Raw genomic sequence first — 26,668 nt, 5'->3', positions numbered from 1 at the left:
TCCAGTTTTGGTGAGCCTGTGTGAATTGTAGCCTCAGTTTCCTGTTCCTACCTGACAGGAGTGGCACCCGGTGTGGTCTTCTGCTACTGTAACCCATCTGCCTCAAGGTTGGACGTGTTGTGTGTTCAGACATGCTCTTCTGCAGGCCTCGGTAGTAGCACGTGCTTATTTGAGTTACTGTTGCCTTTCTATCAGCTGGAACCAGTCTGGCCATTCTCATCTGACTTCTGGCATCAACAAAGCCTTTGCGCCCACAGAACTGCCGCTCACTGGATATTTTCTCTTCTTCAGACCATTTTCTGTAAAACCTAGAGATGGTCGTGTGTGAAAATCCCAGATCAGCAGTTTCGGAAATACTTAGACCAGCTCGTCTGGCACCAACAACCATGCCATGTTCAAAGTCACTTAAATCCCCTTTCTTCCCCATTCTGATGCTCACTTTAAACAGCAGCAGATCATCTTGACCATGTCTGCATGCCTAAATGCACTAAGTTGCTGCCAGGTGATTGGCTGATTAGACAATTGTGTAACGAGCATTTGGACAGGCATACCTAATAAAGTGGCCAGTGACAGTATATTGAAAATGTTCAAAGGTTTATATATTGCGATTTTTTTCTATTGCATAACTTCTATTTCTACAAATTTAGATGCTTATTATTTTTGTTATTGGTAATTTTTCTGTAGAGCTGAATTTTTAACATCAAAAGTAGACAGAGCAGAGATAAACATCCCATAATGGAATTCATAACTGTAAATAAATGTGAAACACTAAACACAGAAACTGTTCATGAGCATATTTATATTGCTATTGTTTGGTCATCATGATACCTGTTAAAGTAATCGCGTATGCAGCTCAGGTTAGTATCATGATGCTACTATCATATCAAAATAAAAGCTTCAGTAAATAATCCCAAGAAGAAAACCTGATGCAAGCAGAAGCCTACTTTATATATCCAACCCTGATGAGCCAGTTTAGCACAGTAAGAGGATGGGATAATTATTTTCCAGTGAACAGGTATATCTGTGCGCTGTGAATATGCAGCAGGAGTCCTGCTGCCTCCGTTCTCCATGGTAACCCAAGCCTGGTCCAGCCAGCCAGATGAGGACAGAGTCTGAGTGCTTCATCCATTCAGTTTAATACTGCAGTGATCAGTGGTGGAAAGAGTACTGGAAAATCAGACTCCAGTAAAGGTATCATTACTTGTGCAAAGATGTAGTGAACTGTAGTGTAATGTAGAGTAAAATTTGAGAAATTATTACTCCAAGTATGAGTAAAAAGGAGTTTTAAAAGCACTTAAGCAATGAGTAGTGAAGATTACGCTGTGAAAGGCTGATGTGTTTTCATGCAATTTGTGCATGTGTGTGTGCGCATGTGTGTAAATGGAACATTCTGTAGCGCATTTATGTATTGTTTAAGGCTATTTGGTGATTTTACAGTACTTATCCGTCATCTTCTCATCAGTGGGATGCATCTAAACAGTCTTTTCCATTGCATGTAAAGATTTTGGGCATCTTCTTGGACACTTTTGGCTTAAAGGGGCTAATATTACTGACCTTAAAATGTTTTTAAAAAAATGTATAACTGCTTTTATTCTAGCCGAAATAAAACAAATAAGACTTTTTCTAGAAGATAAAATATTATCAGACATACTGTGAAAATGTCCTGAATCTGTTAAACATCATTTGGAAAATATTGAAAAAAAGAATAATAAATAAAAAGGGGGTTAATAATTCTGACTTTAACTGTATGTTTGTATTTAAGTACATTGCAGGCTTTGAATTCAAGTCTAAAACGCATGTACTTTCTAAGACTTTCAAGGAGCGTGTGAACCCTGTATTTATTCTCTGATCCATTTCAATAGGCAACATATCTTCCACACTTTTCCTGCTTTTTATTTTTTATTTTTAATAAAAAAATAAATAAATCTTAAAGAATTAAATAAAAATCAGCCATGTTATTTCATGACTGATGCATCACTAGCAGTTGATGTATGTGTGCGTAAATGAAATGCACTAAAATACTGTGGATGACTGTATATAATGCACAATGCAGTAATAATCTTTAAATGCTACTCGAAGTCTGGGTCTGCCTTGCAACAACAGTGTCAGAAAGCGTATGTATTTTTTTTTCTTTCTCAAGCCAATGCTTTGAAGCAGCAACATCCCAGCATGTTGTCAACTCCCACTCCGGTCCATCAGAAGGCACACAAAAAAGACTGGCAGATCACACTTATCATATAAGCCATGAATATTCTTACAGAGTTCAAAGTTCTGCTCACTTCAATGAACAATAATCAATAGCTGCTTTCAGAACTATCTTGTTTCACATCCACATTTAATCTATAGTAGGTAAAAAAAACAATAGAGTAGAGACACTTTATTTAAAATATGAACCCTTGAAAAAGATTAAAATGTAAAAGTGTTCAAGGATTACAGAAGTCTGTAAAACTCATCAGTTATGAAACTAGTTCAATTTAGCTGGCTTCATACAAGGTGTATTTCTTTTTTCAGATCTAGCTAGCTAAAAGTGAATTCAGTTCATTTCCAACGCAATCTCACGGCAATTCGTAACTTTTTGATTTAGTGGCTAATTCATATGAATTCGTACGATTTGCTCATCACCCAATCACCCAGTGGTTGGGTTTAGGGGTGGGGTTAGGTGCCACGCCTCCTTTTTAAAATCGTAGATTTTCGTACGACTGAACTTTTACGAATTTGTACGAATTAGCCACTAAACTGTCAAAACGTAAAATACTTACGTTTCCTCATGAGATCAGGCTGTCATTTCAGTAGTTGAGTTTCTCCCCTCATCTATTCTCATTTGATAAAATTGAAAGTAATCCATTGCAATATTGAGTTAATTCCCGAAAAAAGTAATTAGTTCCATAACGTATTTGCTTTTTATTGGGGATGCACCGATATGGATTTTTTTACCGATATCGATAATCAATAACTGTTCAGATTTGGAGGCAGATAGCCGATATATATAGGCCTAGAATTATAAATATTTCAACATTTCATAGTATAGTACAGCAAACTTCATAAGAGATTGAACTGCTCTTATGAACTGAATAGTCTATAAAGCAAAAAAAGCTATCATTTCAAAACGGCAAGGTGATTAAAGACCTATATTCACGATTTCACGTACATCAGCATGCAAAAAATACATAATTTCCTTTTCTTTATAGTAAATTAACATACAACTTGATTGTTGCATAACAATAATAGGTTAAATAACAAAATGGAATTAAGTTAAATATATTTTAAACAAAATAAAAATGTAAGAGCTAAGGACTGAAGCCAGCTCAAATGTTCTTGAATAAAACGTATTACAGTGGTGTACATATGTAAAATATGTAAAGTCAGAAAAAGCCTTTTTAGAGGTGTTTTGACAATTCAGAGCCACCGTACAAACGAAAAGCTAAATAGAGATTGTATTACTTTATGAAATGCGGCATAGATTCATCCTATTTGGCGTTTTAGATTCTTTTGGACACACTCAGCTGCTGCTTGTTGATCAGACAATGCTTCTGTGTTCGTTCTTGCTGTCAACTGCAAGAAAAATAATAGATGAAAAGTTTACGATAAACAGCTGACAGCTTCACTCAACTGCAGGTGCAGATTTGCCCTCGCAGTCAGATTTTGATTCAACATCTGAGCATTGAGCACATATGATATGACAAACACAGAACATAATATAAAGACAGAATGTGCGGCGAGTTGAGAACCCAGCCTGATCTCACGAGAAAACGCAAGTATTTTACGTTTTGCCAGTTTAGTGGCTAATTCAGTCGTACGAAATTCAGAGTTCAGTTGTACGAAAATGTATGATTTTAAAAAGGATGTGTGGCACCTAACCCCACGCCTAAACCCAACCGTCATTGGGGGATGAGCAAATCGTACTAAATTGTACAAATTCATACGAATTAGCCAATAAATCAAAAAGTTACGAATTGCCATGAGATTGTGTTGGAGAACCCCAATGCTGGATTCAGTGACCGGCGCACCTTTCCATCGTGCTGCTGTGAAGGCTGACAAACCAGTAAACCAGTGTGTGTGTGTGTGTGTGTGTGTGTGTGTTGTTACAGCTCTCACGCACACTCAATATAATCTATGAATATTCAGATCAAACTAAATACAATCTTACATCAACAACACATGGCAAGCAATGCGTTGATGATAACAAATAATCATATTAGATTACAAACAACCCAATGAGTTGTTTAGCATGTGTGCATCACTGCTGTTATGTTTACATGTAATATTTTTTTCCTGAAGCGATTTAAAGCGAAATACACTACGGCACTCAATCAAACATATCTACAATGATAGGGAACAAGGTTACTAACTGAGTTATTAACACACAGCAATACCACATGAAGAAAGCACGGACTTTGAAGAAATAAACAATGGATTTTAATCTTTGAGCTGTTGTGCAAACACAATTTACATATTTAAAACATACTGCATCCTTTAAATTTATATTACAGAACACAGTGTCTGGGTCTAGGAGTAATATATATATATGGGCATCTAAGCTATAATGCCGATCCGATACGCATCTTGATACAAAGAATACGATCCGATATATTAGCGATACATTTGTGACATATTGCGATGCAACACGATACGATTCACACCCATATCCCGATACAATGCGATAATTCAGCACTAACTTATTAGATCAAGTTTATGAGATGATGTAAGAAAGGATGCTGTGCCATTGAATGAGTTTAATTATTTATTAACCAAGCAAAACCAAGACTTTTTTTTACAAACTGGCTTTTCTCTCAGAGCCAGAGTATCAGTTTACAGTAGAGGGCCATTTTAGAACCTATAGCACATATTATTTAAGTATTTTCAAGATAAACAAAATGTATAAGTGCAATAAATATTAAAAATACATATATTTGCACTCTTTCAACATAAAGGTTTATCATTGCACAACAAGAATTGTGATTTAACTTTTCAACTATGAAAACAAGTTTTACAAAGATATGTTGTGCCACTGAATATTCAAAACTTAAGGTGGTGAACTAGCAGTGTTATGCTGCTTTGAAACATCACTGTCACTGTAAACAACAGGCTAATAAAAATATAAATAAATAAAAATTAACAGGAGGAGGTGTTTAAAACCTTCGTTCTCCGTGACACTAGGCTGAATATCTTTGCAGATGAACAATGCAATAGCGTTCGTTATTGGCGTAGAGCGCACAAAACTGTTGCTTTTCTCACCACTTTTGGAGCTGGTACTGTAGCTACAGTTGAAGCAGAGCAGGAAGCCGGGGATGCAGGAACACTGGAAGACGCTTTCACAACATCACCGTGGCACCGCTTCAACTGAGATTTCAGATTAGTCGTACTGCCCGTGTATTTTACAGATGCGCGGCACATTTTGCAAATTGCATCTGTCCTGTCAAGTCGTCTATCCTTTTTGCAAAATCCATAATGTTGCCATACTTTAGATTTAAAACTCAGTGGGGAATAAAATGTTTGTTTTGCTTCTCGCGCTTTCTGAGGGCACTTTCTGAGGGCGCACCACTAGCTTCATCCGCACACATGATACACTGAGTTGTGTACACATCCGTTGTGTACACATCCGCAAGTCCATTGCTACTTTATGTAGGTCGATTAAATTATGCGCCAAAAACAGGTTGACAACACTTGCTAATAAATAAAAAATACATTCTATATTAAAAATAAAAGCTGTATCTTGGAAAAACCGATGCATCTCGCAAAAACCGATGCATCTCGATTTGCTTCCAAAATTTCATTCATCCTCTGCTGCTCTACCGATGCACTCGCATCGTGCACGCGCATGACCGTGTATCGATACATATCGGTTAATCTTCCCATCCCTAATATATATATATATAATAATATATATTATAATATATATATATAAATTGTCTGTGGTATAATTTTTTTACAGCAAATCAACACAAAGAAAGGCCGCAAATATTAAGAAAAGCCGCAGCAAAATCAGTCATTCAAGGTCTCACAATTCAGAAAAAAAGGCCCTCAAAATCCTGAAGGGACTGCTTAGAAAATATTATTATTACATAACTCGCGTTAATTGTAATGTGTTACCCCCAACACTGTCTATCAGTGCACCCAAATCGATAATATTTCTAAATAACAAGCGTCTTCTAAAGCTTTCATGGGAAGCAGGGAAAATAAGGGTGAAACCAGCTCGCATGCTTGTTTTTTTTTCTTACCGTTTGAGAAGGTCTGCCTCTGCGAGTTCCAGCTCAGAGATGTGTGGGCTGAGGTAACACAGCCGCATGATTTCCAGAGCTTTCACCACACAAACACAGTCTGTCATATTCCTTCCCTGTTCAGAAGTCGTGAGGGAGACGAGTGGCCTGCGGGTTCACAGAAATACACAAACTTCAGCTTTGAGTCACCATCAAGTGGACCAGACCACCTACTGTACTGTAGAAACTACAGCCCGTCTTCAGAAGACATCTTAAGGCTAAAGGTAGCTCCTTACTTGCCGATTTAAGGGAAAATGTTTTAAATAATGGGCGTGCCTGCTCAATTTAGGACCGAAAGAAATTTTCTTTAAGGTACACATGAAATCAAATCTAACTATACTGATGTTGTTAGCTCACATTGCTAGTTTTGGTGGAGAATGATTCAGCTATGCCATCAGAAAAAAAGGGTTTGCCCTTGTAATCTAAAACTGAAATCTGAAAATGCAATTCCTGTTTGTTTTCAGTTAAATTCTCAGATTACATACACTAACCGGCCACTTTAATAGGTACACCTAAATTACCGGGTTGGACCCCCTTTTCCCCCTTAATCTTTTGTCGTATAAATTCAACATTGTCATGTTCAAAATACCAGTCTGAGATGATTCACATTTTATAACATGGTGTGTTATCCTGCTGGAAGTAGCCATCAGAAGATGGAGACAGTGTGGTCTTAAAGGGATGGACATGGTCAGCAACAATACTCGGGTAGGTTGTGGCGTTGACACAATGCTCAATTGGTACTAATGGACCCAAAGTGTGCCAAGAAAATCTCCCCCACACCATTACACCACCACCACCAGCCTGAACCGTTGCTGTAAGGCAGGATAGATCCATGCTTTCATGATGTTGACGGCAAATTCTGACCAGACCATCCAAATGTGGCAGCAGAAATAGACTTATCAGACCAGGCATGTTTCACCAATTTTAGTTCATTCATAGAAAGAGCAGCCAGAAAGGGGAAACTGATGGATTTGTGCCGAATATTAGCATCATTGACCCATAACAATGTACAGTAAGTTACATATAAGTGTCAGTATGTTTGTGTGCTCTATATAAATGACTGAAAAACAGCTGCGGGTAAAGTATATTGATCGCAAGCAGGCCCTGATTGGCTAATCGGGAGGACCGGGAGAATTTCCGGTGGGCCGGTCCGTTTTTTGGCCGCGAGGGCTGGTATCCCTAGCTCCAGAATCTGTTGCTCTCAGCAGCCACACTTTTAAATGTATTTATGTATTTATTTACTTGACCACAGCTTTTTTATTCATTATTTTACCGCAGCTCTACTCTTTTTATCTATTTTCTGGCAGCTCAGTGAGCAAGATGCAACCTGCAAGTAAAGGATGATATAACTTGGATGAGTCACTACTCAATGAATAGCTGAGTGGTTCAGTGGATAGCACGTTAGTTTACGATGCTGTAGACCCGGGTTTGATCCTTGTCTGAGTAATTTTTTTTCTCCCATTTTTATTGTTGAGACATATAAAACTGTAAGGTTGTTGAACATTTGAAGTTCTAAAGCAGCTGTTTTCTTTAAAAAGACTTGATAGTGTCATTAGAAACTGAATTGGAAATGACCTTATTTTAATATAGTCAGTCCTGAACTGAGGTAGGCCGGTCTGAGGCTTGAAACTCCAGAAAAGGAGTCCCACTCCAGCCTTGATCGCAAGTGCTCAGTTTGTGATCATATCTCAGTTTTGTTCTGTAGATTTGTAATTTCAAATATTCGTAGCTTGGTATTCATGCAAATATGAAGTTCAGTAAAGTTAGCAACAGATTCGCAGCTTCGAATTTTCCGGATCAATAACTCATGTCATTATGACCTACTCACTATTTGTATGACTAAGTTACTATGACAAAGGTTAAAGTCACAATATAGAGCAACAAAAAAAAGAAGAATAAGACAGCTGTGAAACATGACCTGCTTTGTATTTATGTAGGAAACACAGTTTAGATCTGTTTAGGGTAAGAGGTGTTTGAGTTATTGCCGTCTGTCTATCACTGAATGTGTCAGGAATATCAAAACAAAACCAACTTATCTCCGCTTTTTTAGCGCCCCTCTCATAGTTTGATCCACCCTGGCATTTCTCCTCTTGGGTTTTTGGTTTTGAAAAGGGAAAGAATTCCACCATCCCATCCAAACTTTAAGGATACCGGGTGTCAGATTTGCACAATCCATATGCACAACGCTTTGGTCTGTTTCCCTCACACGAAAGCTTGACAGAGCCCCTGCAGGTAGCAACGGTTGCTAAGCCATGATTGGTGGATGGTGGTTTTTGGGTGTGGCTTAGCGAAGGGTCAATTAACTTAACAACTTTTAATACTTTTTAAGACCCTGCCGACACCCCGTTCTGTCTTCTGTTGAAAACAAAAGAAAATACTTTGAAAAACAAAGCTGAAAGCATGTAACCATCGACTTCCATGGTATTTGTTTTCTCACTAATGAAGTCACTTAAGCCTAGTTCACACTACACGATTTTAAACATCAGCAGATCACTGTGCCGTTCACACTACATGACTTGACTTTGTGTCTTTTAATCTCTGTGGTGTTCACACTACGCAACACTCTGTGAATGAGCTACAAGAGGGGGGTCACACACTGGAGGATCTGACAACAACTCATTCCCCATCAGCTCATTCAAGCTACCAAACCACAGCCAATGAAATTTTGAGGGAGGAGTCGTCAGAAAATGCTGAACACTATTGGCTGCTTGTGTGCTGATGACATCACTGACAGCGTTTCAAGCTTTGGAGAAAGCATTTAAAAACATCGTCAAATCAGCTGATTCATCAGCGGATTAATCACTCATCTGCAGGTTCCAGTGGACTGATACACAGAGAGTTTTTAATTTTTGTAATTACCTCTTTGAAATAAAACTAACAAATAACACCCTGCCGTTTTCTAACTATCCGTGTATTTCTTTCTGACATTGTTATTTTTTTTTATTACAAAACAGTAAAGAACTGAGCATGAGTCAAAATGTATGTAAATATGTGTGCATTTTGTGCCTAGCAACTTCTTGCTAACATAAACAAAACTTTCTGATGGCAAAAACATCAATTTACTTCAGATATCTTTCAAAACAGCATATTCTGTGCCGTGAAATAGCTCCTGCTTGAAAGTGAAAATGAAAGCCAAGACCTTTGCATGTTGAAGTATCTTAACTACATATTTATAGGCTGTATTACCAAAAAAAGATGATATTTTTAGGGTAATGTGTCATTAATTATGATGCCAGACATTCAAAGCTTAATTTTAATATCTTAATAATAGCTTTGAATGTAAATATGTTGTGACAATATGGCGTTTCATATGAGAACAGTCAGAATGAGCAGTATGGTAATTCTAGTTACAGAATTCTAGTTCCACTGTTAATTTAGCCTACACTCATGTCTGTGCTAACACAGCAGGGTTCAACGCTATGGATTTTTTCTACTGGTCCGATCGGGCCAGTGGTTCAGATTTTTACTTGCCCTGCCAAAATTTTCACTGGCCCCACCAAAATAAGGGAAGTTAATAGCTATTTTTTTTTGCCACATTTTAAATAATGTGTCAAAAATAAAGTCTGTGAATCTAGAATTTCAATACTTAAAATAAATTGTAAATAAAAGTGTTATGCAAACAAAAAGAGCAGGATGGAAAATGTTAAAAAAAGGTGTCTGACTTGTCAAACTGGCGTGTTAGTCACACGTAAATTTCTACTTCCAACACGTTAGAAACAGAAATTTTCTTTTAGCCTTATAATTTGAGGTTGCCCTCATGTTGCCGTTTCTTCGCTGTACTGGTTTTTACCAGGTTACAGAAAAAAATATCATGGTCAATACTGGAACTGGAAAGCAATATGGTGTTTATGACATCACAGAGAAGGCAGTGTTTAAAGACTTAAAAGTACATACTCAATTGACAAATAGTCACAGACAAATTAAATGTTAGTGACAAGGCAGCACTGTCCCAATCGGGCCAGTAATGATCCGGTCTACTGTCCCAAGTGTCTCTCAAGCTGGCCCTGGGCCTCGGGCAGTCCTTATTGTTGAGCCTTGTACAGAATGAAGCGAGTGCGTTGATGCCCATTCTGACCAATCACAGATGTTTCTGCCGAGCTCCTGAGCGCACAGGCATTCAGCTCATGCTGATATGCTCTCTCATTGGCTGCAGCTTGTCACTACATCTGACCACACGTGGGGTTGAGTCGGCCGACTGCTCTGGAATATTTAGCATGCTAAATGTTGGATTTCCGTCTGCGAGGTGTCGGCGACGCGTCAGCGAGCCTCGTTGATGCGTTGTTCAGTAGTTCACACATAAAGAGCGGCGAGCGCTGCGCACCCGCAGATTTCTTCCCGATCACAGCCCGATCTGTCGGCGAGCTCGTTAACTTCCAAATCGGGCTCAAATCAGGCTTAAAATCCTCTAGTGTGAACTAGGCTTTACAGGTTTTCATCTTTCTCCAAAATATCATCTTTAGAGTTCAAAAGAGAACCACTTGAGGGTCAATAGATAGTGAGTACAGTTTTGTTTTGGGGTGAACTATCCCTAGATAAGAGCGAAGGCAGGGTTAAGCGCTTGCTATGGCTGAGGTCAGCATGATTATTAACCATATGCACAAAGTGATTGGCTGATGATGAAGGGGAGGAGTCTCTGTCAGAGATTAGGCTCTTTTGAGATGCATCTCGCCTGAAATGAAGTTGAGAAAAGGTGGCTTCAGTAGGGGGAGGGCTTCAAATAGACATTTAAAGTCTGACACTTTCTGAATCTCGTTGTTTTGCCGTCTTCAAATATCTCAGGAGATTTATGAACAGGTTTTAAGAGGAAATTCTCAGCTAAAATGTTTACTGATATTTAAGAGAACTCTCAAGATCAAATGTTTTGTGAATACATTCACAAAATTCATTTCAGCATTGAGAGAGATTTCAGAAGATCTTTTATTAACCAACTGCCCCTTCATCCACAAATGACCCTGGAGATCCCAGAGGCCAAAGAACCAGCTGCCCTCCATATGCCACTCAACACCTTCTGGGCTAATTCAACTAAGACCTAAATGCGCGCGAACACGAACACGCGAACACGAACACACACACACGAACACACACACACGAACACACACACACGCACACACACACACACGCACACACACACACACACACACACACACGCACACACACACACACACACACACACACACACACACACACACACACACACACACACACACACACACACGTGCATAAGTTGTACATATGCATGCACACACACATTTTCACACAAACACACACGTGCATAAGTTGTACATATGCATGCACACACACAATTTCACACAAACACACACACACACGGATATGTACATACACCTGCACACACACTTACACAGTACAAATGCCCACATACATGCACAATATATACGTGCATGCACATACGCTCGCGCACACACATACAAACACACAGAGTACATAAGCATGCATGCACTTACACTCACAAACACACAATACACTCACACACAGACACAAAAACAGTACATATGCACTCACGCAGACACAGTACATTTGTATACATGCACACATGCACTCACACACAATGCATACAGTATTCACGCACACGCTAATGCCCACACAAAAACATATGCACGAATGCACTCACACACACACACACACACACAGACAGACAATACATATGCACAAACATGCTCAAACCCACGTGAAACACACGTGAAAGCAGTACATATGCACACACACCCACACAAACTACATATTCACGCATGCACTCATAAACACAAACATATGCACGCACAAACACACACAACATATGCATGCACACACACTCACACAAGCACACACAACACATATGCACACACACAAACAAATACTTGAGAACGCACACTCACAAACATGCAGACACACACGCAAACCACACACAAACATGCTCACACCATGTCTACAAGCCAAATCCCCCCTCTGAAATCATATGCATCATAAAACTTTATGGCATACAGTGAGGTAGAGAAAGCACACGGCTGTCTAAAGTAGCATGCATGTTTATAGAACATTATGAGCTGCATCATATTCTAGAGGGAGGCGCTACAGAACTACACAAACTACACCATTAGCTAATAGAGTGCAACCAGTGTGGGGCATTAATAACGTATAGTGCAGTTAACTGAAGGACTATTTGTTTGGTTCAGCAGGAAGAAGAAACAAATAAGCAACAACTAAAAGCAGAACGGTATTTTGTAGGGATGCACCAATACCATTTTCTTGGAACCAATCCGATCCCAAAATTTGAGTTTTGATCGATACAGATCCTGATACGCTGAAAAAAATTATGTCTGCAAAATTGTTGCGACCAATTTGTATGTGTTGAATTTAAACACACAAACTACATTTAGTAATCGTCAACTTAATTTGTTTGTTTAAATTTAGCCCAAATAAATTGTTTACAAACACTTGACTTAAAAAGATTTAGTAAATCCAAGTAATCATCTTTGAATCATTTTTTCAGTGTACTGTGCATTTGTTTTATTTATTTTTTACCTAATACAGTTTCTATTCTATTCTAATTCAGGTTCAAATAATATATCTTCTTTAGTAAAAATAACAGACGTATAGACTAGGGATGTAACGATATTAAAACCGAACCGAAATATCGCGATACACCAACCACGATACGTATCGCGAAACTCTCGTGGCGTACCGCGGTACTCTCACGCCCCCTGCTGCCCATTGTTGAGGTTGACGTCACTTGTCTCTAACTAATTGAACCAATTTAAACGCATCTTTAATATCATATTTGATTAAATTGTTTTAGTAATGATGAGGATTTGTTCTAAATATTATATTCTAAAGTTAGTATTTTAGTGCATGTTATGTCATGTGACTTGAGTAAGCATCACACTCGTTACTACTGGACGCAGGATGGCTGCTTCACATAGTACTGAGATTGCAGATCCCCAAGACACATTTAAGTCATCTGTGTGGGAACATTTTGGTTTTCCAGTTGAGTACAGGAATAGAATTCGTGTCGTAGACAAAACGCCTGCCTGTCTGTCTCAACTGTTTCACGAAACTTACTTGTAAGGAAAAACATTTAAAAAGTGGGGTAATTTCACAATGTGAGGGTGTAAGCAACAGAACTGCCAACAAAAGTGATTTAATGTACAAAAGTAAAACCAGAATAATGCCCAAATATACAAAAAAAGAGAAATATTTACACTAATAAAAATAATATAATAAAGTAACAAATTCAAACAAAAGTATCAAACAAAAATTAGTTAAACTCGAGCAAGGGGGTGATAGTGAAGACAAACAAAATAAATAAATATAATGAAACAATTCTAACTCATGAATAACCCCTCTTACCTCGCTAAAACTGATGAAAAGAAAAAAAAGGCCTTCAGCGCTGTGCGCCGCATTCTTCCCTATACTGAATAAAATAAACAAAGATGACCTTCACCTCTTACCTGATGTCTTTAACAATACATTTTCTACGTGTTAACAAAATGGAAATCGTATGACATTTTCCCTATCCACCTTACACTAAGACTGAACTTGAGGAGATACAGCTATATTGTCGGGAAGGAGCGGATAATATACAAATCAATTGAAATAAAAATGTACAAACCTCACAAAATTTCTTAAAGTGGGCAAAAGTAATGCAAAATAATTTTACCCAAACGAAAGTTAAGCAAAAACAACGAAAATCATAATCATGTCAGAAAAATACACGAAAAACGAGATCAAAGGAAAAAGCGCTCTCTCTCGCGCTCTTCCTGACATGCTTTTTACATTCCCGCGCTGCGTCGCCAAATGATGATAGATCGGTCTCCTGACCAATCAGCTGTCAAAAAGGCGGACCTACAGAAATGACAGCATCAGCTGTCATGAAGGTGGACCTACATAAATGACCGGCATAGAGGGAGCGGGAGAGAGAGCGTGAGAGATCGGGAGGCAAACATACAGCCGGCTACAACCCTAACATTAGTTTCAGACACAACCGCAATATATTTTACTGGTGAATATGTCATGAAAAAACACTTTACAAACACATTATATGTATATTTTTCATTAATTTAAACGGAAACCTATCTATCTAAATGAAACCATATAATCAAAACTGAGCGTCTGTGTCAGCACAGAGATCAAGCCTCTCATCGGAGAATGTGGATATTATGGTGTTTTTGAAGAAGATCTTTCACTAATCTACACTGCAGTTATTTATTTAATTTTAGTTTACTTAGTTAAGATGGCTGCACTAAAGAGAATAGTTTTTTTCTGACTAGTCTATATTGGAGGTATTTATTTAATTCTAGTTGTTTACTCGGGTATCCTGACTGTACTAAAAATGCAATGACAAAGTTAATAAAGAAAAAGTTAAGATGTTCTTGTTATTAAGTGAATTGTCCCTTAGCATTGCTGTTAGCATGACATCAACCCTAACCCCACAGCAAACAGAAACCGAACCGTACCGAACCGAACCTTGGCTCCAAAACCGTGAACCGAACCGAACCGTGCCTTTTGTGTATCGTTACACCCCTAGTATGGACCTACTGTGTATGACAGACGACACAATCTAACTAAAAACATGATGCTTGCTATAAACTATATATGACCTGATTATTATGATCTGTTGTGGTCCAGCTTTTGTTTCCTTTTTTAATATCAAGATTTTTCTTTGAAATCTGTACTAGGCTAGCACTATTGACCCTAATCGTTGGTAAAATAACCTGCCTTTTACAAAAGCCTGATAATTTTCTTGCTTTGAAGCAAACTAAACTAAACTGTCTGAGCGTGAGTGTGATGGAGAAACTGAAAGCATGTCTGAACAATGACTTTTTTGTCTGAAAACTGATCTTTTTTTAAACAAATTTAGTTTGGTAAAATTTGTGGGTTATTTAAGCGTATGTTTCTTGGTCGGTTATCTAAAAAATAAACAGGAATATATAAGGTGAATTTCAAAACAAAGTCCGTTAAAGGTCACATAGTTTACCCCTTTTTTATGATTTAATATTAACATTACAGTTCTTCTGAGTATATAAATATATATATATATATATATTTCCCCCACATTCCAAAGACATGTGGTACAGGTGAATTGGGTAGGCTAATTTGTCCGTAGTGTATAAGTGTGTTTGTGAATGTGTGTGTGGATGTTTCCCAGAGATGTGTTGTGGCTGGAAGGGCATCCGCTTTGTTAAAACTTGCTGGATAAGTTGGTGGTTCATTCCGCTGTGGCTACCCTGGATTAATAAAGGGACTAAGCTGACAAGAAAATGAATGAATGAATGAATGAATGAATGAATAGTTAATTAATTTATGCATTTAATAATAATTTATTTATTTATTTATTTATTTATTTATTTATTTATTTATTTATTTATTTATTATTTTTTATTTATGTACTTAATTATTCATTTATTTATGTATTTATTTAATAATTATTTATTTATCTATTTATTCATTTATCTATTATTTATGTATTTATTTATGTATTTAATAATTAGTTATTTATACTTTTTTTTTTTAAAGGAAAAAAAAGGGGCTTATTTACATCTCACCCTATCTACATATTTTAGTTTAGAATTGCATCAAACATCAAATAAAACAAGCGCACATTTTAAAGCACGTCACAGAACCTTCAACGGGTTAAAAATGATTTAAATGTTAACACTGACATGCTAAAGTAAACTAAGCATAAGTAAAAATAAAAGAATGACAAAGATAAGCTATTTTTGCTCGTGACTAATACGACTAATGTTCAGATACTGATACGATACAAATAAGTTTTTAGTTATGATCACATCCTGAATTCTACAGGTAAGCTTCAGTTATGCAAGTGCCCTTAAAGGATTGCTCAGAGCGGCTGTTCACTGAGGTCTCAGCTGTTATTCTGCATCCTGAACTCCAAATTGTGTCCCTTCTCAATCCATCTGACTCTCCTTCACTGAACGAGAGATAGCATCTATCACAGAGGGATCACAGGCTTTGTGTGAGGTCCTTATTTCATCCTTATTTCATGGGTGTGCTCTGATATTTTCCATCCTGCCCTCCGTCTACGGGTGGCATCGGCCAGGCTGACATGTTTATTCCGCCACCAATTCAGCCTGAAGTTTTGGGATGTTTCAAGTTGTTATATCGATGCAGACTTGTGAAAGCTTGCGATTAGGTTGGGTATTCAGGTATATCTTTTAATATAGCCCATAGTGACATTGAGACGTATATTCCAGAGTTCAGATCTAATTATTCAATTTAATTTTTAGATGAGCAGATCAGATGGTATCGGTTTCTGTGATGAAGGAAATATTAAGTCTATATTCATGAGTAAAGAGGCTAAATATAGACCATGTTCACGCTCATTTCTCAGTATTGAAGAATCTAATAAAGAATCAATGTGACTATTTTTAATAATTTACTCTTCAATTATTAATATTATATCTTAATCATAATTATTTACACTAATTAGTAATTATACACACACATACATACATACATATATATATATATATATATATATATATATATATATATATATATATATATATATATTTATAAAGTGCGATTTAGCGCATTTATGTAGTGGGTATGTCTCCAACATTTATTAGATTTGCTAGGAATATTTCTGAATGTCTCCAATAGAGCTAGAGAGCAGGATTAATGTGTCCTGAAGGAAAGTGAAAGGGCAGTAAACTCCAGCAAGATAACGGTAAAGTCTTTGTATGCAGAATCACAGATAAAGTATAATTATGGAAACTGTGTTCATCCTAAAAAAAAGCTATGTCGTGTTTGCTGGCCTCACGCATCGCGCATCTGTCAGTAAGTCAGTCTGTCTGTCAGCACGTCACTTTAAAGTGTTAAACAAATGGCGCACAGCCTTACTATGGTAACAGAAAAGTTCGCACTGTTATAATTCACTTACCTTTTAATGCGTTTGGTGCGATTATAACCCACTATTAAAAACAACAACAACAAATGAATTAATGTTTTGAATTAATACGAAGATGTAATGTAGCCGTGGCGGGATGAATTTTTGTGTGGCGCCCTGCCATGGAAGAATGAATGTAGCAGAAACCATGGTGTATATATATATATATATATATATATATATATATATATATATATATATATATATATATATATATATATATATATATATACATACACATAGTTTAAGTCAGAATTATTAGCCCCCTTTTGATTTTTTTTTTCTTTTTTTAACATTTCCCAAATGATGTTTAACAGAGCAAGGAAATGTTCACAGTATATCTGTTAATATTTTTTCTTCTGGAGAAAGTCTTATTTGTTTTGTTTCGGCTAGAATAAAAGCTTTTTATTCTAAAAAGTTTTAATTTTTTTTAAAAACTATTTTGGGACTATATATATATATATATATATATATATATATATATATATATATATATATATATATATATATATATATATATAGGTCGCCCGGTGGCTAAAGCTAAGGTTCTGTGTGCACGGGCCTGAGACAGACAGACAGACAGACAGACAGACAGACAGACAGACAGACAGACAGACAGACAGACAGACAGACAGGCACGCACGCACACACGCACACACACACACGCACACGCACACAAAATGCGCGCAGGTCAGGACAGGGCAGCCGGAGCGACTCCCTTCAGATTTAACCCGCATGATCGCGTTCATCAAACTTGCTTAAACTAAGCGTTCTTAAGTATGGCTGTATTTCTCAATTCTGACACAACAACACGAAGAATATGCTTTTGTTGCGAAACACGTTAAGCTTAATGAAACATTGAAGGGCTCATGCTGAAAGGGAGTGTAATGCCCTGTCTTTGACAGCCCGCGACTTTCTGAGTACATTTACATAAGACACCAATACTCCGATTTTAATATGATTAGGATAATACTCTTATTAAGAGAGTGTAAGCAGTGATTTGATTACCTCAAATGAGCACAGAGTCACGAAATACAGAGGTTTTTCTTTCCGTTCGCCATGCGGCACTGAATTGTTTTAGACTGAAACTTGCCTTCAAAAAGTGCTTCCTTGATCTTATCCACATTTCTTTGCATGTTGAACACGTTGACCACAACAGGAAGAAAATAAAAAAACGGTAACTGCATTAATTGCGTAAAAATTTTTTAATACGTTAATTATTTCAAATTAATCGCATTCGTTAATGCACAAATATTTGACAACATATATATATATATATAAATTATATATATATGTCAAATATATATATATAATTTTTTTAAAATTATGAAAATATATGTTATTTAATTATATATATATACACATATATATATATATATATATATATATATATATATATATATATATATATATATATATATATATATATATATATTTATATATATATATATAATTAAATAATATATATTTTTATAATAATATATAATTTTTTTTTTAATTATAAAAATATATGTTATTTAATTATATATATATATATATATATATATATATATATATATATATATATATATATATATATAAAATTAAATAATATATATTTTTATAATAATAATAATAATAATTATATATATATATATATATATATATATATATATATATAAATATATATATATATATATATATATATATATATATATATATATATATATATAATTAAATAATATATATTTTTATAATAATAATAATAATAATAATAATAATTACATATATATATACATATATATATATATATATATATATATATATATATATATATATATATATATATATATATATATATATAACATTTTTACAAAATTTAAAAAAACAGTATCGGCTTCGGCTCTGTATCGGTCGATACTCAGAATTTTGGTATCTAGATCGGATCAGTTCCATAAAATTGTATTGGTGCATCCCATACATCTTTCTTTATCGAATTTATCTATGCTTGTAGATTGTTTATTATTCAAATATTGTGCTTAATATTATGAATAATGTTCATTACACAGCACCTAATGTGCTCGAGTGCTATACAAATAAACTTGAACTCCATTTTATGCACACCCCAACAAAATCTTCCCAATCAGTCTAAAATGTTTAAATATTCAACTCATAATTGTATTCATTTCGCAATATATAGCAGAAAAACAATGTATTGCAATGTTTAATTTTTCCAGTATCTTCAGGCCTAATCATAGGTGCCCTTTAAGGATTAGATATTGTGAGATGACTGTGCCAGAGTTGACGTCATTCGCTGCTGTTTCTCTCTGAAGTAAACAGAAGGTGAAAGTCTTATCTACTGCACACATGTTTACTGCAAATATATTCCTATCAGAATAATATCCACATATGACTGAGGCCTGAAACAGAGTATATCGGAATCCGTGCGATTTCTTTCCTGCTTACACATACATAGACCATCTCCGATCTGTGCCACACGAGAGAAAAAGAAAATCAGAATTGGGTCACTTGAACCATGCAGTGTAAATGTGGCCTTATTTATCCAGCGTGAAGAGTGTGATATAACAACACCTTATGTTTTCCTTTAGTGCGCAAGCAAAGGGTAGTTCTGCAGCAAGGGCATATTTCCCCATCATTAAATGGCACAGAATAACTGGCATTATCCCGAACTTCCATTCATTAGAGGCCCTAATCACAGAGAATAATTAAGCAGATAATGATGACACTTTGCAATATGCAAAATGAAAACGGCTCTTATCTTTGAACGCAGGAAGCGTTTTAATGAAACTATGCATTCATTTTATATCAACCCAAGATTGTGGTATATACAAATGCTACATCAATGTCTAGATGTATTATCACGATATCAGTACTAATGACTCGGAGTCTTCAAAACAACCTTCTCCGGCCTTTAAACAACACACAATCCTTAAGAAAACTGAATAAATTTTAATCAATCAGCATTATTTAGCTGATATATATACAGTGTTTCCTCTAAGATTTTTTCCAGCTGTGGCGGCAGGTCTTTTACACAAATCTACCGACTACCTGTCGATGACAAAAGGAGAAATGTGGTGAGCGCAGTATTAAACATCGCGATCGCATTTATGTAAGGTTAATATGAGCATGCCAATCTCTTCTTCGCCGATTTCCTCTGCTCGAGCACAAAACTTCTTGCACGCCCTCAAACGCTATCAAGCGCAGATCTTCTTGTGCGCTCTCAAATAAACACTGCTGAAGTGCGATTTAGCGCATTTATGTAGTGAGTATGTCTCCAACATTTATTAGATTTGCTAGGAATATTTCTGAATGTCTCCAATAGAGCTAGAGAGCAGGATTAATGTGTCCTGAAGGAAAGTGAAAGGGCAGTAAACTCCAGCAAGATAACGGTAAAGTCTTTGTATGCAGAATCACAGACCTTTATCTAAAAATAAAGTATAATTAAGGAAACTGTGTTCATCTTAACTAAAAGCTATGTCGTGTTTGCTGGCCTCACGCATCGCGCATCTGTCAGTAAGTCAGTCTGTCTGTCAGCACGTCACTTTAAAGTGTTAAACAAATAGCGCACAGACCTACGGTAACAGAAAAGTTTGCGCTGTTATGATTCACTTACCTTTTAATGCGTTTGGTGCGCAACAACAACCCCCGCCATGGAAGAATGAATGTAGCGGAAACCATGGTGTATATATATATATATATACACCGTTGAAGTCAGAATTATTAGCCCCCTTTTGATTTTTGTTATTATTTTTTTTTAATATTTCCCAAATGATGTTTAACAGAGCAAGGAAATGTTCACAGTATGTCTGATAATTATTATTTTTTTTTTTCTGGAGAAAGTCTTATTTGTTTTATTTCGGCAAGAATAAAAGCAGTTTTAAATTTAAAAAAAAAAAAACAATTTTGGGACAAAATTATTAGCCTCTTTAAGCAAATTTTTTTTCTATAATCTACACAACAAAGCATCGTTATACAATAACTTGCCAAATTACCCTAACCTGCCTAGTTCACCTTATTAACCTAGTTAAGCTTTTAAATGTCACTTTAAACGATACAGAAGTGTCTTGAAAAATATCAAGTAAAATATTATTTACTATCATCATGACAAAGATAAAATAAATCAGTTATTAGAAATAGGTTTCTAAAACTATTATGCTTAGAAATGTGCTGAAACAATCTTCCCTTCATTAAAATTTGGGAAAAAAATAAAAAGGGACGCTAATAAGTCAAGGGGGCTAATAATTCTGACTTCAACTGTGTGTGTAAATAAATAAATAAATAAATATATATATATATATATATATATATATATATATATATATATATATATATATATATATATATATATATATATATATATATATATATATATATATGTATATACTTATTTATTTATTTATTTATTTATTTATTTATTTATTTATTTATTTATTTATTTATTTATTTATTTATTTAGGGATGCAAAAATAAAGTTAGCCCACATTTCAATACATACCTCGGTTTTTTAACATTGTTTTCGGTTCTCACAGCTGCTGGTAGCCCTTGTACAAACTGGGGAACACATAAATTCCTACACTTTAAAAATAAACATACATGTGAAGCTAATAAAGATAAATTGGCCATTTCAAATAAACATATTTATACTTCAGTAAACATAAATAAACCATCTTAATTATCTCTGTGCTGAAAAAAATGTGAGACTCTCCAATCACCGAAAATGGCTGCAAATCTTTAGCAATAAACACCCGCACTGCCTTTGTTATTTTTATGCGTCTCTCAGAACCAGTTGGGTATGTTTGCTTGAAAGATTCAGCGAGGGATTGTTGCTATTTGGAGGACTTTATTATCTTCTCTGCTATCCTGCCTTCAGACAGGTGATGGCGCTGCAGATGAGCAGTCATGGTTATACGTTCAATTGTGCAATCTATTTCAGTTCCTCAAAATAGCTACGCGCCAACAATGTGCCTTAATTTGATTTACTAGTTAAACAACATGGCACTAAACGTGAAAATTACTGTTGCGCTGGTCTGAAAATAACAAACTGCGTCAAAAACGTCTTGCGCCTTATTGTGTCGGGTGTATGATAAGGCCCATACTTTCAAACAAGGCATTGCTAAATGGCAATAGAAGAAGAAGGAGATCAACAACAACAACGACAACGACAACAACAACAACAACAACAACAACAACAACAACAACAAGATGAAGACTAAGGCTATGCCCGAAACCGCATCCTTCCATACTATATAGTACGTTAAAATCAGTATGCGAGCCCAGTAGTATGTCCGAATTCATAGAATTCGAAAATCAGAATGCGAGAAGTACCCGGATGACTTACTACTTCCGCCGAAATTCTGAAGTGCGCATCCCATGCACGCTGCGCCATCCCATAATGCCCCGTGAGAGAATTCATGAATGGAAGTGAGGCGACGCAACTGACGCAGGTAGGTCACGTGACCATGACAAAATGGCGGATGTAGTACGTCCGAATTCCATTCATACTTTTCACATTCATACTGTATAGAACATACTTTTCTAATGGCCGAGTAGTACGTTTAAATTCAACTGCAGTATCTACTGAGTAGTAGGCGGTTTCGGACGCAGCCTAAGACTAAGATGAAGACGAAGATCAACAACAACATTATAAACTACTGAATTTCAAGCGAATTTGATACTTGTTTCCGTTTCTCTTGATTTGTTCCAAATTTCTACAATGTTATTTAATATTTTGATATTAGTTTGTTATGACTTTAGTACTGACTAATCTAATGCATATGCACAAATCTATTATGGTAAAGCATCCTATGAATAAATACAAATTTAAAAGAAAGATCTGTGAGAGGTGAACTCAATTATTTCTGATCACTATGTATAATACTGTATATTCATTCATTCTCCTTTGGCTTAGTCCCTTTATTCATCAAGGTCGCCACAGTGAAATGAACCGCCAACTAATCAAGTTTATGTTTGGGGGGGATCCCCTTCCAGCTGCAACCCAGTACTGGGAAACACCCATTTACAGTCATTCTCAGAGGACACCCACGCCAATAGGGGAAAACATGTTAACTCCTAACAGAAATGCTAACTGAACCAGCTGGGATTCGAACCAGTGACCGTCTTGCCAAAGTCACCGTGTCGCCCTAATACTGCATAAGTAAATAAAAATCAGCGTCAATTGTAAACTATAAATGGACAAAGACAATTTAGAAACATTAAAAGATAAAAATAAATTAATTAATTAAGGCCAAAAGGGAAGCTAAACATCCTACCCAGTTAGAGAGAGAAGACATTTGGCCATCATTGCATTTAGTTACATCCTGTCATCCTCTATAACTTGCCCTGGCTGGATTTTCATGGTAATGACTTTAAATAATCCCAGTGCGCTGGGGCAGGAATTGTGCACTGACCATGACGAGCTCAACAAAGTCCAAATAGACAAAAAATATTGACTCATATTTTGAGTCAGGCACTTCTTGTGGCTTTGACCCTAATGTGATGCTTCTTCTAGGAAAAGACGCAATCAAACTTTTGTGAATTTATATTTGAACACAGCAAACAACTTAAAAGGTATAGTTCACCCAAATATTGCATCATTTGTAGAATCGCTTCAATCATTTCTACAGTTATGATCTTATTGCCACATTATAACATGATATTGTTGCTTTCTGTCATTTCCTGAACATTAATACAAAAAAAATAACGCACCAGGAAAAACGCCATCATCAATCTCATATAAAGCAAGAGATTGTGATGACAGATGATCAATTGTGTGGTGTTGAAGTGCTGACCTATTTCTTAGGGGTAAAATTTGAAATAGTAGTTTATATATATATATATATATATATATATATATATATATATATATATATATATATATATATAAAGAATATATTTAAAAAAAAGATTTCTATTCATAAATGTAAGTAATAAAATATAATTTATGTTGTCTTCACATTCCTCCTAATATTTTTTAGCGGTCTATGATTTTCTAGTATTTATTCAACCCGGGCTCATTGTGGAAACGTAGTCCCGCGGACGTTTCTGGAGACCGCGGAATACGTCCCGGTGGGTACGTACGGCTACAGGTTTTGTTTTGCAAGTGTGGTTTGCGCCCGCGCTGTTCTCGCGTGAACCCACCAGAGGCCGCTGTCCAACTGACCGGATGATTGACTGCGCGACCGGCCAATCGGCCGACCCGCCCTCCTCCTTCCCTGTACCCAAACAATTTTACCGATCGACTGGCCCGCCCACTTCCCTAAACCCGAGCAACAATTTACAAAAGCCGTCCAAAAAAAGAAAAGCCCTGATTTTTTTTTCTACCGCGTTTTGGGATTTCACCGCGTTCTCACCCTGTTACGAAACTCGTTCACTTAATTTTTGGGATTCTTTTTTTGTCTTACCTGATTGCTGGAACTGCTCTTCCCCGGACTTGAAACCGGTCGCCGTGGTCAACTCCTCTCTGCATTTCGAGCTTGCCGACGAACACGGTAAGCTGAGTGGACAAACGGGTTGCAGCGGGGAAGCCCTCCACAAGGAGGTAAGCGGTCGGCCGGCCGGGAACAGCGTCACACCGCCCCGCAGCGTTCGCTTGAAAAAAATCAATGCGGCCGTACGTACCTGCCGGGACATATTCCGCTGTCTCCAGAAACGTCTGCGGGACTATGCTTTCAGAATGAGCTTCGGTTGTATTTATTCAATCATGGTGGACGCACAGAAAAAAAAGGCTCTTGCTTTTGCACTACTTTATTTTGGACACTGCGAGAACAGCTTCTCTCCCATGGTGCATGTCAGAACTGAGAATTCTTTGTGACCGCCACAACCCTAATCCCCAGAACCCGATATACCGCCAGCCCTAATCATAATGGAAATTAATAGGGCAAATACAGCCACCAACACAACCAAAGGGTAGATAATTTGTCCAGAGTGTAATGTTGATTTTTTGAAAATCTCCTAAGCATTCTCTTAAAATATATGTCAAGATGCGATTTGTCATGAAAAATCCTTGCATTTGCTAAAATGCAGAGAAAGTTGTGGCCAAATTGAGACTCAAAATCAGCCCAGAGTGGATGAAAACATCCCCAACAGCACACAAGGTTTAATGTTCTAATGAAGGGGGAAAGGAAATCTAGTAAGCAAACTAACAGCAAATGTTAATTTCTTTTGGAAAAAAATAAATAAATAAACGCCTTCGCTTGATCTCCATGGTAACTGGCTCACTGTTGTCACTCTCAACTTTCCTGACTTCAATATTGACGTCCACCAAGAAGCGTTTGCCCCTTTTGTGTGGCCATCACATCCTAGCATGCTGCTAAACTCCCATGACACATCTATCATGGTATACAGCTGTATGAGTGCACATTAATTATCTCATCACTCTCTGTAGTGGAGGGAAATTACGACAGCGTCCGATGAAAAGTGGCTGAGTGATGCACAGATGGAGGCCCGATACTCCCACCAACGTCTTGAAAGGTTTCTTTAATTAACAGTCAGCTCATGATGAAGAGATTCTGCTCTGGCAAAAACCGTAGCCCACAGCTGCCCAAAACTAATTTTACAGTGTAGTTGCTTCCCAGACATAATTAATTTCCCTACATGAATCCAATTGGAAAGCCACAGTAACCTTTCTGCATGACTAGAAGGCCATGCATGGGCAGTGATGATCCTCTGTGCCCAAGTACGAGAAGAAGAGTGTCCAAATTTGGCTAATTTGCATGTCATCCACATGCACAAAGTACTCTGGGGTACGGGGAATGTATTTATGCAAATAAAACGGATTAAATTGTGCTTGCTCCCAAAGAAAAAAAAAATGTCAACAGCTTATAGTTGTTGCCACCATATCAACACTGAAAGTTTACTTATGCGCCTCACGTCTGAGATGTATTCAAATGTGTTCGTTTTGTTATTCAGAACAAGTCTGCTTGACATATTTGGTGTGTGTGTGTGTACAGTTTGGCCATGCTAATTTAAATTTAGTGCTGGCTAATATGCACTTTTGTTCCTTCAAGAAAGGGAAAAGATTACTGTCAGCAGAAATTTTGCACCCACGTCTTTTCCCATGTATCTGTCTCCTACCTTTTGTACTTTTAGAACATTCAAAACAAAAATAAACGGTGTACAAAACTGGTGCTTTCTGTGTCCCTCATTAGCATATGCATAAAGGAGGAGTAGCGGATATCAACTTTTACGATGTGTTGTTCATGCCGTTTTTCTACCCTGCTGGTAGATGTCGTAACTACACCATCTGGCTTAAAAAGAGCATCTTTCTCCATTAACAGCCAAGTGCATTGCAAAAGAGTGTTACAATCTTGCCGTCTGGTTACCCATGATATTTCCAGTTTCATATATTATTATTATTATTATTTAATAAGGTGAAAAGCTTATGTGGATAACATGCCGATTGCATAATGAAGTACAAAAAATAAAGAAAATAAAAAATCTGCTGATTCAGGCCGCACCAGTTTAACCACTGAATTTGTTTTGAACATCTTTTGTTTTGCAATAAAATACC

General features: G+C 36.5%; 1 long non-coding RNA gene across 8 annotated transcripts in view; it reads right to left on the bottom strand.

The window, feature by feature from the left end:
* The window catches only part of LOC141377613 (uncharacterized), a 317,233-nt gene that overhangs the window by 221,462 nt on the left and 69,103 nt on the right, over nt 1-26,668 (bottom strand). For all 8 annotated transcript variants that reach the window (XR_012390031.1, XR_012390029.1, XR_012390024.1 and 5 more), the window contains one exon: nt 6,219-6,365. This is a non-coding gene — a long non-coding RNA (uncharacterized lncRNA). The remainder of the gene's footprint in view (nt 1-6,218; nt 6,366-26,668) is intronic.

This window comes from Danio rerio, chromosome 14 (assembly GCF_049306965.1).
Source record: "Danio rerio strain Tuebingen ecotype United States chromosome 14, GRCz12tu, whole genome shotgun sequence".
NCBI lineage: Eukaryota > Metazoa > Chordata > Actinopteri > Cypriniformes > Danionidae > Danio > Danio rerio.
Note: the sequence above shows the minus strand (reverse complement) of the source record. Positions and strands in the feature narration are given on the sequence as shown.